This window comes from Meleagris gallopavo, chromosome 22 (assembly GCF_000146605.3).
Source record: "Meleagris gallopavo isolate NT-WF06-2002-E0010 breed Aviagen turkey brand Nicholas breeding stock chromosome 22, Turkey_5.1, whole genome shotgun sequence".
NCBI classification, from domain to species: domain Eukaryota; kingdom Metazoa; phylum Chordata; class Aves; order Galliformes; family Phasianidae; genus Meleagris; species Meleagris gallopavo.
In genome coordinates this window covers 2,580,689-2,596,423 of record NC_015032.2, presented here as the reverse complement: position 1 = coordinate 2,596,423, position 15,735 = coordinate 2,580,689, and the positions used below count along the sequence as shown (strand labels likewise).

The 15,735-nt window shown below is 44.2% G+C and overlaps 1 long non-coding RNA gene across 1 annotated transcript; it reads left to right on the top strand.

The window, feature by feature from the left end:
- The first annotated feature begins 2,324 nt into the window (after positions 1-2,324).
- Positions 2,325-5,041, top strand: LOC109370728. Its single transcript, XR_002121081.2, has 3 exons — positions 2,325-2,409; positions 3,866-3,929; positions 4,070-5,041. It is a non-coding gene; the product is annotated as an uncharacterized LOC109370728 (long non-coding RNA).
- The last annotated feature ends 10,694 nt before the right edge of the window (positions 5,042-15,735 follow it).

The window sequence follows — 15,735 nt, the reverse complement described above, 5'->3', positions numbered from 1 at the left end:
CTTATTTGGATTTTCAATTACAACCATATATTTAGCCTAAATGAATTATCCAGGTTATAGTTTCAGCTACACAGAGAATTTCTCATAATGCCCAATTCAATTTTTACTTTCTCAGTAAGCATAACTGATTTCTTTGGAGACCGAGGTCATTACACTTGTTTTGCCCTTCTTGCTGCAATATTTATCTGAATAGTCCAGACCAGAAGTTTTTAAATGCCTTCAACGTGTGGATTCTGCCTTTGCTCTGGATGGAGAGGCAGCCACATTGGATGTATCGGTGGTGAGAACTGCATTGTGGTGTGAATGAAGATCTTTACCATATCACTTCTTAAGGTCTGTTTGATGCTCACAGCCTACTTTCTCACCCCCTGCTCTCAGGCATTTCTAGCACTTGTGCTCCTGCAGCCCTTGCATCTGCACTAAAGATCATTTCTCCTTCATGTAGCCATTATGCATCTGGCTGCCTGCGTCTGTGTGCACCTCTAAACCCACAAACACCTTTGACCACCTGACCCTTGGTTCCTAAGTCACTGCTGAAAGTGACCCATTAAATCACCACAGTGTTTTCTGGTTCTTTTCCACCAATAGTGTTCTCAATCAGTGCCTCTGAGAGTGAAACAACCCTGAATTTTAAGCCAAGCTGTGGTTTGCCTTCAAATCAGAAGAAATAAGCATAAACGGTATGTATTTATTTATTTGGGGATGTGCTCTTTTCTCAACAACAGTTCTAATGCTTTCTCCCACAGCCTGCACTGTGCTGCGGCTCAGCCGTACTGCCCATTGAGCAGATTGCTGTGCCTACCAGGATGTTTTTCCTTGCACTTTTCAGACAGAACTGGATTCATACCAATATCTGTATGAAACACCCTTGAAAGTTATGATGCCTTTCCAGGGCGCTTCTGAGCTGTCTGATGAACATCAGCCAGATCCTGATGTATCTGCAGTCTGTGGGTGAGACAAAGCCCAGCCCATCAGACGCTGTTGCCTGTGTAAGTCTCAGCAGTAAATGGTTGCTGGAGGTGACTGACATGTTCCCCGTTGTCATCTGTGTGCAGACCTGACCTTGCCTGCAGTGAAAACCCACTGCAAGGGCAGGAAATTCCACTTGTATTTGATTGTGTTGAAAATTACAAGGTGCCAAGAGGCCCAGAATAATAAAACAGCTCTCAGATTTGTTTTTACACCAGGGTTCCAATTTAGATAAATTAAATCTGAAAAGGGGGTAATTGCTAAAATGCTGTGAATGATTGATTGATTTTTTTTTTTTCCACATGACAGCCAGACCAGAAAAAAAAAAACTGTTGAGCTTCAGAGAACTGAAGCAAATCTACACCCTCATCTCCCACACAATGCGCATCTCAGGCACTGCATGTGGATTGATGCACAGTTTTGCTTTTAATGCAGAACTTTTCATGCCGATAATGAGGGCCTGAGGTTAGTGCTGCTCAGGAAGTTGGTGCTGTCTGAATTTTCTCTTTGCTTGAGGGGTTTGAGGGATCAGTCATCTGCCCAGGGAAGTGCTCTGACCATTGCCAGCCCAAGGAGAAAAACTGCCTGCTGTGTGGTACATCTCACTTTTCAGCTCTGCGAAGCTTTGTATAAACAATTAAATGCTCCCTGAAGCAAACCTACTTCCCAGGCGACTGCTCCTGCCTCCAGGCTAATGAGCTTTCGCTCTTGGATTTAATCTAAAAAATCCTCACAGCCAGTACAAGTGTCAGCAGCGAGGAGTGAGGGATGTAGCCCTAAAAAGCCCTTCTCCAGCAGGGACTGCCAGGAGTCAGAAACAAACTCATTCTCATCCGTGCCCAGAGCAAGGACTGCGTCCAGGCCTGGGGCTCCCAGCACAGGAAGGATGTGGAGCTCTTGGAATGGGTTCGGAGGAGGGCCACTGAGATGGTCAGAGGGCTGGAGCACCTCTCCTGTGAGGAAAGGTTGAGGGAACTGGGCTTGTTTAGCTTGGAGAAGAGAAGGCTCTAGGGAGACCTCGTTATGGCCTTTCAGTGCTTGAAGGGAGCGAATAAACAGGAGGGGGAATGGCTGTTTGTGAGGGTGGATGGTGATAGGACAAGGGGAATGGTTTTAAAGTGAGACGGGAGGTTTAAGTTGGATAGGAGGAAGTTTTTCACCCAGAGGGTGGTGATGCACTGGAACAGGTTGCCCAAGAAGGCTGTGGATGCCCCATCCCTGCAGGCATCCAAGGCCAGGCTGGATGTGGCTCTGGGCAGCCTGGGCTGCTGGTTGGTGACCTGCACATAGCAGGGGGTTGGAACTGGATGAGCATTGTGAGCCTTTTCAACCCAGGCCATTCTATAATTCTGTGTGTCACAGGGCCCTTCAACCACCCCATCCCAGACAGGTTCAACCCACCTGCTCTGCTCAGAGGTACTGCGTGCCTCAGCCCATTTTGTGAGTTTGCCTTCCTCTCATTCTCTGTCTTTCCACGCTTTTTTTTCTCAAGCAGATTTGCTCCAAGTTGGGAGCAATACAATACAAACCACCTTTTGGGGACTGATTAGATACTAATTGCGGGCTGAAGGAAACACAGATTTTCCATCACCCCGAGTTCCCCTGTTCTTGCCACCTCTTTCACCTCCTGAATGCCCACATGCTGATAAATGAGTGTGGTATTCAGGCTTGTGCCTGCAGTCGTATGACTTTCCCTTTGTCACTTGGATGCTGCTAGGATCCGTTTTTACAGAGCTCTGTAAAGTCTCTGCCATCTGTTAATTTAATAATTGCCTAATGTTGTAATACACACATGCTTTAATTGAGCAATTTCCTGGTTCCCATCATACAATCTATTTAATCTGTCAATATTCCTCTAAAATGCCTACTTTTTTTTTTTTAGTGACTTTTTTTTTTAGTGACAATACTACAATAACTTCACTTCAGCCTGGCACCTTGTCAGACTGGCTTCTGCTGCACAGTGAATGCTGTGAAGACCCTGAATGTCTTTGAAACATTTTTGAAAACTTTTTAAGTATTAAAGGAGCATATCCTCATTCTTATGAGGCATCAGCTTTGATTAGTGCAGTTATCTAGTGCATTAGTTACTATCTGACCTATTTAAACTGTGAGGTTCATTCTTCCAGTGGTGTGAAATGATGTCAATATAAGTTAAGAAGGGTCGGGTTTATTTTATGTCCATTGCAACGCTGGGAAGGAAAAAAAAAAAAGGTTACTCCAGAGTGCCACATGCTGGGGACACTAAAAGAGAGATGGATTTATCTCAGCACAGGGCTGTTTGTGCTCACGTCCTTCTTCCTGGCTTATGTGAAGCTCATCTTAGAGTCAGATGAGAAAATAAATAAAAACATGACTCCTTGCTCCTTCCAGACATACTGAATGTATTTATTGTACAGGGAATACATGCCCCAATTTAACTTTAGTGCCTCAGCTGTAGTGTGATTTTTAATGCAATCTCTGCCCACCATAGGGCCAGGAAAAGGCCAGCAATTACACAATTACACACGCAGCCTCATTAAGGCCTCTCGCAGTTGGTCATTCCCATGTCCTTCTGAAGGTTTTGCCTGTGGATAACTTCGGAGCTTTGCAAAGTAATGACATAAGGTTTGTCCACTAACAACCATTACTGAACTGCCAAGGAGCCACGTTCCAGCCTCTGAGCCAGAACTGGCCCTTGGTTGGCATACTTTTGCTTCCCTGCCCGGTGCTCTGAGAGCCTACATCCTCCTGAAAGCATTCACAGCTCACCCTCATCACTGTTGTTAGTATTACAATCGCCATTTTTGCTCCTAAACCAGAGCACAGAGCTCTGAACTAACCACTGGACATGGCATAGTGGGGAGGATTCCTTTAATAGTGAAAAGCTGCAAGTCTAAATCCACTCTCTTGACCACAGATCTCTTTTGATGCCCGTGAGGAGAAGTGGCACCATGTGGCAGGGAATGCCTTCACCATTCCAGGTATGCAAACAGGAGCATTGCATCCTCCAGGACTCTCATCCTAAGAGCTTATCTTGATCCAAATGAACTTCTTCCAACTTGCTTTGTACTTCCTTAGCTTTACCAGTCATTACACTGTGTCTACTCTGGTTTCCCTGCAGGGAGAACATGCATTTTGCTCATTCTCTAGCTGGGGTTTGAAGACTTGTGCTGGAAGGCTGTGGTGAGATTTCCCAAGCAAATGCAGATTTCCCAAGCAAAAGACAAATGGGCACTGGGCCATGCTTACTCTTTAGAGATGCACGTTCAGGATTTGCAAAGTGGTTTGGAGTCCCCTGAGATGAAAGCTAATGTAAAACGTGACAGTTATTACTATAAACTCACTCAGCAAACTTGAACTCGCCCAAATGTCTATTCATAAGCTTATAAGAAATCAATTCCAAATAATTGCATTATGCCCTTTGTATTAGTGGATTTTCTGCCAGTAATTGAATTTATAGAAAAAGACATCTATCAGCTTAACAAGGAGTTACACCCAGCCCACTGCTAGGGAAATTACAAGAGTCTGTGTGTGAAAGTATCTTTAACAGAATGGTTTTAAATGGAAAGCAGCCCTAACAATGCTGTAATTATAAGCATCCCCTCTGGCTAATCCAGCTAACAAAGTATTTAATGCTGAATGAGTTTTCATCTAGGATTCAGAAGTGTCCTAGAGGAAGCTGAAGTGAGAATGTGCAGGTTTGCTTAGGATTAGATCTGTAAAGGTTTGTAGGTGTTCGCTGTTCTGGAGCTGGAATGCCAGACTGTCACCTCCCTGATGGATGCTGGGACGCACAGGGAACATCACCATTCATCTCACCGGAATCCCCAAAGTGCTGAACCTTCTGCCTGCAGACGTGCACATACCAGCTGAAGTCTGAATGGCTGTGAGCAGCTCAGAGCCCATCAGATCTGCAGCTGGAGGACTTTAGGAGACTTGTGCAAGCCTCAGCTTGGGGCTGCTCCTGCTTTATGCCCAGGCGTTGCAGGCCATATGGGAAGGTTCAAGGTTCCATCACTTGCTTGCGTTTCTTACACCTGCACAATGGTGCTATGAAGATATGTCGGCTGAGGAATCACGCTCAGTATCTCCATTAACAGAGAGAAAGTAGCAAGGAAGTGGCTTCCAGTCCAGTCCATGGCAATGACACATGGCCATGCGTAACCAGAGGAGAGCTCAGAGGGACCCCTGCCCTTCAGACCCGTGTCTGTGCACATCTACTGCTTGTCCAGGGAAGCTCATGAAGGATCTTTCCAGAAACACTTGAATTTAATCTATGTTCCTTAAACCCTTTGGATCAAACCTTACTGAAATGTGCAGTTCCAGGCACTTGTGGGAAGATGATGTTTAAGCCACTAAGCGATCACCCCCAGGGGAAGCCTGCTCCAATTTCATCTGTATCCCTTCTGTCAGCAAACAAGGAAATGGTGAAGTTGTGCTGAACAGAAACACACTGAAACCTGAAAAATCAATTTCTTTGGTAGTTAAGAAGAATCTTTCCTGCATTCACAACAAAGCCAAGACTAATTGGAGAATACTGTTCGTTAAGAAAAAAGGAACGAAACTACAAGTCTTTTCATGGATTCCATAATAATTAACATTCTGTCTCAGTAAATCAATTACTTGGAGCAGCTTAAAAAAGAGGTGTTTGCTGTAGGACCAGCTTAGCACCTGGGAAAGAGCAACTGTGCAAGGGATAGTTAGAATCATAGAATGGCTTGGGTTGGAAGAGATGCTGAGGATCATCAAGTTCCCAACTGCTGCCACAGGCAGGGCCACCAACCTCTAGGATCATCCCAGTGGTCTCTGGGTGACTTCTGCATCTTGTTTTGGAGTACCACGATTCTGGAGTACCACCATTCAGGTTTCTGGTACCTTTCCATCTTGAGGATTTGTAGTACAATAGTACAGCTTCAGTTTCTGCTTTTTTTTTTTTTATTCTTTTCCCATTCTACAGACCAGAGCAGGGCATGTAAAAGGCTCAGTTAGGCAGAGGTGTGAAACCAAACACTTCAGTTCTCACAAAGGTTTCCAATAGATTTTTCTTCAGGTTCATGACCAGCACAAATTGAACACAAAGAGACATGTGCTGTCTACATGCTGAAGCTGGCCTTGTTTTTGAGCATATTTAAAGCATTTGTACACTTAACCACACCTGATCATCCATTCATCTGTACAAATATATGAAAGATATCACATACTGAAACAGGAATACAAATAGTGTCAGAATACCAGCAAACCTCCCAATCCCTGGGGATATAAAATGAGATGAAAATCTAGAGGAAGTTGTAATAAATGTGAAAGAACTTTGCTCGCAGTGTTATATTTATAATTTCATCTGTAAGTTGTTTTTGCAAATATGTAATTTGTGAAGTACAGTCTTTGTAAAATCAGAGCATCTCAACATTTTAATGTGCCGAAATGGCCCCTCTGGGACCTCACCTGCATCCTTTCCCAATTCTTCCCCGTGCTCCTCTCAGCAGAAAACACAATTAGGAAAACGCTGTGAGTTTGAAAAGGTGTTGCAATAAAATAAATAAAAAAAAAGACCTCAGGAAGGCTTTTGGAGCTTGATAGTAATCAAATCTACTGCAGAAAAGAAAATCAATGTTGCTATCTTTATATATCAACATAAACATTTATATTTCATTACACCAACAAGAAGGACACACTGTAATGAATCAAGAGGGATTTCAGGAGTGGAATGAAGACGAAGAGGCGCAGCTTGTCAATGTTCCTGTCTCGTGAAGGATAACCCTGTCTCTCCAAAACGCTGTAAATCCTTCACCCTAAGAGCCTTTGCAGCCAGAAGCAGGATGAAGAACAGACCTCCAGCAACTATACCTGGCCAAATTGCTTCCACTCCAGTAACTCTCTAATGGAGAATATCGATTGGGATTTCTTTAGCGGGGTGGGCAGGGCTGCGGGTGAAATTCCAGGACCTCGTTGCCACCTCCGGGTGTTCCCTGGGAGAACAGGTCAGGACGGGGCTGCTCTGCTACCCAAAGGATGCCAGGAGGGCATCCAGCACCCAGAGACCCTGCAGGCCTCCAGTGCAGCCCTGCCAGCGCTCCTTGCACGTGGGCAGCAAAGACTCAGGCCGTGCTCAGAAGCTCCTGAGGGCTCAGCTCCACCGTGGGAGCACACCAGGGCATGGTTTTGCTCAGAGCGTGTTTCAATGCTGTCGTGAGCAAAGTGGCTGCACTTCTACACACTTGCTCTCTCGGGTGTGCCTTGGGCACCCCTCAAATGTGAGATACCTCATAATGTGAGGGATTTTCTGCAACGCAAACACCACCTGAATAACAAGCATCTTCATAAGGGTTCTTCATGAAAAGAAAGCATCTTCATGAAAAGTTCCCACTTGATAATGGGGTTTTGTGCAATCCCACCATTTGCCATGGACATCAGGGGGGAATTCAAGATGCTCACCTCCACAGCCTTTCCTTTGGGAAACAATCTCAACTTCACCCCAGAAAAGAAAACCAAACTGACATTTCTGTGGCAATGACAATTTCTTGAACTGGAAATAGGACTTACTACTTACTATGCAATATTCTGTAGCTAGTACTTGGTGTTAAGTATCTGCATTTGCAATTCACTAATCCTTCATTTAAAAAGATTTGGGTGGTGGGAACAATACTTTGAGACTCCAATGACCTCCCCACCACGGATAACATTTTGCAAACAAAGCAAAATGTTCCCTAATGCTCTATATAGGCTGAATGTCCTTCACATAACAAGTCAACAAACACGAGGAAGTAATGAATACATTTGCAGAAAATGGGTTTGGATCATGGATGGAAGGACTAAATCACTGAATAATGTATTAATTCTACCAGCTCTATTATGAATGAGGAAAGAGATATTTAGATATATGAGCAGGTCAGGCACAGAAATTTCAGTTTGTGCGAAGTCTGAAGCACAGGATATAGATTCCACTACATTTCAATTAGAAGTAATCTTATTAATTTATGTTTTAAATTGCACAGGAGCACACTGAGGTTCTTGCAGGGATTGCAGAATAAGATCACTCTCCTTGAGAGCACAGATTTCGGAGTGCCTTCCCCATAATTCTGGGGGGACAATTGCTGTTCTGGAGAACAGGGCTGTAGAACTGCACCGAGTTCAACAAAAGCAAAAAGCAATGGGCACTGCACACGATGGGGCTGCTCTTAGCCAGCCATCGGTGTATCGGGAAGAGCAGTTCGGAGTGAAAGCACAGTGACTAATGCTGTTGAATAATCTTGTTGAGGCTTTGGCTATTCTAGGAGAACTGCAGCAGTTTGCTGTATAAAATTGTGCATGTCTGGGGGGCAGACTGTGAATCCCTTCCTTTGCGCTGACGGAATATTCATGACAGTTCCCAGGAGCATAAGTGTTTATGAAAACTTGCCAATTGCAGCTGACTAGCCAGTCCTCTTTCTCTGTCGTAGATGGACAGTCTGTTTTCTCAAGGTATTAGGGAAATCATGTTCATATTCTAAAGCACTTTAATCTCAGTTCCCTTCCACAAGCTGGCCCGTGGACAACTGCCCCTTGTGGGCACCTGGTGACCAAGAGACATTCCTCCTCCTCCTTCAGGCTGCTCCTCCTGCCCACCTCACCCCCTGAGCAATGCATTTTCTCCCCTTTTACCCCCTCTGTTTCTATGAGCAGCACAGTGCTTGCACTCCGTGCTGGTGGGCTGCAAGTTTCTCCTCTGCAGCTGCTGGGAGCAAAGCAGGAAGGTCCCTGATTTCTGATGGCTGTGAACAATAGGCTGGGAGCTGCGTTCCAGCTCTTGCTCTACATTTGGATCAACAATAGCTCCAAGGCTTTCCTCCCACTGCCATCATGCGCAGCTCTCAGCCAGTGTTAGAACTGTTTCAGAGAACCTGAAGCTCTGACAACACAGGCTTATCTGTCAGGATCTGTGTGGCAGTGCTTGCAGGCACCCAAGATTGCCTTCTCTTTCACTGTTCCCTGTCTCTTTTTAAATAAATGTGACATACCCTTTGCTCCTCTGGGCTGGAAACTTTTTTTTTTTTTTCCTTCTCTGGGCAGCTGCTTTCTTTTACTCCAAGGTCTCAGGAGGTTTTGGGAATAAAGAGACCAACAAATTAGATTGGTTTCACCTAGTGGATGAGCCTGCAGCTGGGATATTGGATTTTCGTATGCTGCGGTTTAATTTCTTTCTCATCCTGTAAGCTGTACAATCTTTTCCCAGTTCTTATCCCTGAAAGCAATGTCAGGATGGCTTCCTCTTCTCAGATACTGTTAACCTCTCTAAGCCTGAATGGGAAAGAAAATAAACAGGAGACTGCCTACTAAAATTCTCTGGAGTCCAACAGCTGGCTCAATCTTCTCTCTGGGGGATGTACGTGCATTCCTGCTATCGTGCTGGGCAGTCAATTCTCAGGGTCCGCAAAACTTCAGTTTCTTTTTTGCAGCAAATTAAGAGGTGGCAATTTCCTACCCCTAGAACCAGCATCCTTTGCCCCCATTTATCTTGACGGAAGGTGATCCAGCACAGCAATGACTTTTCCTCTCCTCCAAACCTACGTGAAGTCTCAGTGCAGTGATGGAGGCTGAATGCCCAGCAGCAGCTCCACCTTCACAGTGCAGTAGTGCACTTTTGAGCCATAAATGCAGAAGCTTGGGTAATGGCAGAGTCTGGAGCTGAGCCATTCTGTCCCCAGCCCTGCAGAATCAAACCCATCCCATTCCACAACTGCTGGTCCCGGTGCGTCTTGCAGCCCCCCAAGATGGAGACATTGCTATTGCATTAGAAACCTACTCCAGTGCTCCACAACCCCCCCTTTTTTTTTTAAAGCTCCTAAATGAGTAAAGTGAATATTTTATACTTCATTTTATATGCATGAATTCCTATCTTCTACATACATGGAAGACAATCAGTCTCTCTCTTTGCAGCAGTTATTTCTTTAAAGAATGCTACCACATCATTCCCCTTCTCCCACCCATTCCATTTTGTACTGAAACTCCCCAGTTTGTTCATCTGTCTTCATAGATCCAATTATCTGTTTCCAAACGACATGCAAGCATTAGGAATGCACTTAGCAACTTCGGTTCTGCAGAAAATGAAGCTCATGTGTAAGGGCATAATACATATTTGCCTTCATGGTATCACTAAAAGATGAACAGTGAAAGTTTCTGCAAACAGATGCAGCAACTATTAGCAGCATTGCCTAAAACTAGCCACATCTCTTCAGCTATAGCATATTAAGTTCACTCCATCAAGCTCTAACTAGAGAGGAAGGTTTCAAAGCTTGAGTTATTCTGCTTCCGAATTTTATGAGCACAACAGAGGTACACAGGACCACTGCAAAATATGCTAAAAGATCTACCTGTAACTCGTTTTGCACTGCAAAACTATGCACAGATATACTGAACGATGGAGATGATATTCTTCACAGGATTAGAACAGTCACCCTCCCAGGAAAAGCTCAGAATGGAGCCTCAGCCATGATTGCTGCTGCAGGGTCTCACAGAGGGTCTGCTGCTGGGGGCCTCGTCTCACTTCTGCTGATGTTCTCTCCAGATGAGCTAATTAACAGGAAGGCTGGAATGGATCCTGGGTACAAAAGCAAATCTTGAGACATCCTAGAAATAATCAGCTTGAAGATTCTTTTGGATCCGTAACCCTAGAGACAAATAGATGCAGCTCAGACCAATTGCCTTGCTAAGGAGCAAATTGTAAACAATATACTTTTAGAGTTAAAAATTATTCTAATTTAATGATAGCTGTTCAGTCACTGTTTGGAAGTAAATCAGTGTGTGAGTAGTAAAACAATAATGTACTTTAAACTAAATTATTAGTAAACAAATCAGTCTGGTAGGCAATGAATGTCTGATACATTATTCATTTCTATTATCCAAAACACTTCACTAGCTCTCAGAGTCTGGCGATAAAGTATTCAGAATACAGTATCCACCATCCCAGGGAACAGTCTCTAATGTGATATTAAAGTTAAAAGAGAAGTGAAGTATATTCCCCCAAAGCAAGGTATTTGAATAATCCTGGAATGAATCCATCTCATGCTTTTTAAAGCAGGCTTTATTTTTTTTTTTAACTAAAGTGCTTTCATTACAGCCCGAATGACAAATGTTCTCTGCGTGGGTCTCCTACCAACCCGTGAATTTGTCCCAGGGGCTCTCAGCAATGTGCAAGGTGTTTGTGGTGCCAGCCTGGCCCCACTGCTTCCTGCCATCCCAGGTGGAGCCCAGTTCCCTCCCCACCCATCTGCTGGGGCTGTGGTCAGCCATCTCCAGAGAAAAAAGCCACGTGAGGCCAAGGGAGGAAGCAAGAACATTTTCCCTGACCAATCTTTGATCTCATTCCTGTTGCATCCTAGTAGGCAACGCAGGAACTGAACTGACCAGGTCACGACTCCCTTCAGACACCATGTACCATGAGTGATCCTGGGTTGAATCCTTCCCTTTAAGCCCTACAGGTTCTGTCGGAAGGAGGTGATCACCACCAGGATTTAGTGTTTCTCTCCTTCAGCCTGTTTTATTGCAGGATGTTAAAAGGTATCAAATCCTAATGATGATTTCATCTGCCCTTTGCCATAAACGGCATCGTTTCCCAGCGATAAAGCCAGGACAATCGGAAATGGTGATGCCAGACAGAAGCCTGTAAGGCAAATGCAATTGGCCACTCTGGGGTCAGGAGAACCTCTGCAGGTCTTTGTGATAAGCAAAACAGAAGGCTACTGGGGCAGGCCACTAGATAAGGACAACAGGGGCTAGTACAGGAAGATTGTCACAGTCCTTTGGAGTGGGCACACCGACTGCATCGCTACGACCCCACTTGTCACAGTGGAGAGACTCCAATTAACTGTCATTCTTTCAGGTTAAATAACCCAGTCCAGTAGCTTTGTTTGGAAGCACATCATGTGTGATATTTTTGAGCACTGGTTTTAGAAAATACCTGTTGCCTTTTAAAAAATTCTTTGGCTTCATACTGAAAAAACTGAGTGACTAATGCAGCTGCCCTTAATGCTGGGCAGAGAGATTAACCCTTTCATTCTCTGCAGGAGGAGGCTGGTGGGACTGCTGGTGTGTCTCAGGCTCTTAATCCATCGTAAAAGTTTGTCTGCCATTTTAGATTTGCCAGAAACTAACTTAATGGGAGAAAAAACCAGGTAATGAAAGCATGGGAGGACACAGTAAAACACAAGAAGCATCCCCCCTCTCCTGACTTGTCTCACTTGCCCCCCAGGCACCCAGCGATGAGGCTGCTGGTTAGGGTTCCCTTGGTTTTGTGGTGAGAAGGAAACTCATGAACACCAAACGGGAGAGCAGGTCGGACAGGTGAGTGCTGGGCAGCAGAGCTGTGCTGCAGACAGCACAGGGACAGGCCAGGGCATCGCTGATGAGTGAGCAACCACAGCACCCAGAAGGGCTGAAGATGAAGCCAATCTGGATGAAAACCTTCCTTTGAAATAAATGGAAGAAAAAATGTTTTCCATCTCCTGCTTTTCACTCCTGTAGAACGAGGGCAAGGAGTCTGCTGGCTGTGGCTGCTACCTGCAGTGTGAGCAGACTGAAAGCTGCCCTACAAGACAGGCATCCACCCTGGGCATCTGGTACAGGTGCAAGACCTACATCCCACAGCTGTGGCTTGCAGGTTCTAAGTCAAGAAGAACTGGACAAAAGATGAAAAGGAATTCCCAAGACTACCAGCTTAATGAGCATTAATTATCCTGGAAATTAAGAACACTTCCCCTCTTTGGATGAGCAGTGGGATGTTATAGGAATTTTTTTTTTTTTTAATCTTTCCAGTAATTTAAATGTACTCCTTGTGATTATTGTGGCATCTTAGGAAAGAAAGGGGCTGTTTTTCAGGAGATGGATGAGTCGCTCAATTGCCACTTTGGATTCTTTGCAAATGCATCCTGCTGCACATCAGTGCTGGGCTGCAGGACCTGGTGAGTGTATACTTGCCAAGAAACAGCACAGCATCCAACCTAGCTATGAAGGGATCATGTGGAATAGCACTTGACATAAAGCACCCTCAGAAATGAGACGTTCTTGCCATCTACACTCTTCAGTGGAGACATTAGCCTCCAAGTACATTAAGATATATGACAGCTGATCTCTGTGATGACATTTACCTTTGAGAGTTTAGGAGCAGAGGCAAAAGTCGTAACTGGATACACATGCCATAAAAAATTAATCATCAGATATTTTATCTGTGAAATGAACAGAGTACTTTTTTTCCTTCTATTGCTAATCTTTGGAGAGTAAAGTCGCTTCCCATGGTGGCTATGAGATGTTCAGGCTCTGAAAAGACAAGGCCAGCTACCCTCTCTAGGTAGTCTGATGGATGCTTGCTTCCTGCTTGTGCAGGGATCTGATTGTAGAGGAGCACTGGCAGCTTGGTCAATGATCTGGGCACCCAAGTACTGCAGGTACCTGCACAGGCTGTCCAAAGCATTGCCAGATCACACCGAGAGGAACTGGATGATGTTCTCCACTACTGGAGCAAGGGTGAGGGCTTCAGGTCCTGCCCTTTCTTGGACAAATTCCTCTAGAAGAAAAGTTTGCTTCTGGAGCCACATCCCTATAAATCCCACTGGATTCTTCAGCCTTCACCTCCATAAGGGTTTTCAGAAAGACCAGCAAAGGAAAAAGTATGAATAAACATTGTCAGAAAAACTGAAGTAATATTCAACTGAAAAACTGACAGGATCATGTGAACACTGACTGGTTATGTGGAGAAATACAAAAGACAGCCAAAATGAAAAGGTGCAAAAGTACTCAAAGAAGGGAAGGCCATAGCAAGGATTGTTTTGCATCTGCATTCTCCGAGGCTCAGGATGTCTCCATCTCTGGAGTGCCTTTTTGCAGGACACTTCTGTTGAACTGAAGCACTGCTAGGGGAGGTTACAGGAAAAAATAACAAGATGGACAGCAAAGGACTGCCAGAGCCAGGAGGTGTCAGCTCCATGCTCTTAAGATGAAGAATGAAGTAACAGACCTGCTCACTGTGCAGTGCAATCTTGTTCTCTACTGTCCCAGTACCAGAGGTTGGAAAAGTGACCGATATTATTCTGCTTTCAAAAGAGGACTGGAAATGTCCCTGGAGTTACTTGTGGCAGTCTGCCATCTCTAGCAGGCAACCTGGTGGAAGCCTAGACTAATGAGCAGTGAGTGGATATGTGGTTAGCAATGGCTTTTTTCCAAAAAAAGAAATCTACGAATGGCTGTAAAATCCTAGCTGATATATAGAGGCTGAATAGGAAATAAATTTAAATGTTTTTCAATGCAAGGTCTCTTGCTACAACATGAAACCTGAAGGGAATGGGCTCAAGACCAAGTGAGGGCAGCTCTTCCTCTTGCCTCGATGTGCAGTCAACCTATGGAAACCCTGGCTACAGAAGCAGCAGATGCAGAAAGTTTACCTGGGCTGCAAAATTAAACAAATTCATGGACACATGTTTGGAGAATCCACGGAGAGCTGTTAAGCATAGAAGTATAAAAATACACTGCTAAGTGAAACCTGCAGATCTCGAGAGCACAAACTATGGCATGTTTCAAACATATTCACTGAAGAAACAGATGAACAAGGCACTTAGTATAGTTTGTGAAATAAATACAAAGCAAGTGCAGCAATAATAATTGAAATATTTTGTCAGTTGAGCTCAATGAATTGTTATTGATTCTTGGCTTATTTTATGTAGCTAATTGTGAGTGTTAACAATTAGACTGTTATATTAAGTTTTTCATTGTAATTGTACAATAAAATTATATATTTACAGAAGACTTCTACTGGTTGACTGCTCATGGGATGTTTACATACTTTTGCTTATTTTTGACAGATATTTATAATTCAACCTTATCCTCTGACTAAAGCTGCATAATCTTTAATAGAGCTGAGGGTGGAATAAAATGTAATGTATAATTTATTTAATGAATTTGGCGACTTCTCCTGCTCATAAATTGTTTGTCAGCAGTTTATGAGTGTCTCGTGTTCATTTGTTATTCAAATAGAACTTCTGGAATAACTGTTAATGTTCCCTCCTGCTCCGTTGATTGCTTGTGAGCAGTTTGTTCAGAATGCTGGGAAGTCTCAGCTGTGATGCTGACTGTGAGTCTCACATGCTTCTGCTGAGGTGGGAAACAGCCTCTGGAGATGGCACAGTCCAAGCCCCTCCTCAAAGCAGGGTTAACAGAGCAGTCTACCCATAGCCACGTCCAGCTGGGTTTGGAATACCTCCAAGGATGGAAACCCACAGGCTCTCCAGACTATGTATTCCTGTGTTCATCTATTATGAGAGGAGAAGTGCAATTTTCTTAAGTTTTACCAAAATTTGAGTCTGTCTTGTCCCAAGGCACCAACCAGAAAAATCTTTACTCCCTGCTTCAGGTATTTATACAGATGGATCACATCCCCCCAGGCCTCCTGCAGGTAGATCATCCCAGGTCTCTAAATCTCTCTCTGTACCAAACTTTTAATCACCTCCATGCCCTTTACTGGTCTCTTTGTACCATGTCTACATCTGTCTGGTAACAGAGACTCCTGAAGTGGACCCCTCCAATGGATAACCTGGTGTGAAGTTCCCTAAAATTTCTTCAAGATCTCTCGTACAAACACAAAACTTAGGCCAAGACCCTAAGTAAATAAAGCTGATTTTCTCTAAATGAACAAATACTTATAGGAGTATTTCTTTAATCTGTTCCCCAGGCCAAATTTTAAAGAAATGAATATTCCATAAGACCTACCTATTCACAACTAAAAAATATGACTCCCACTTCTGCAGCAGTGTTGTCCTACTTGTT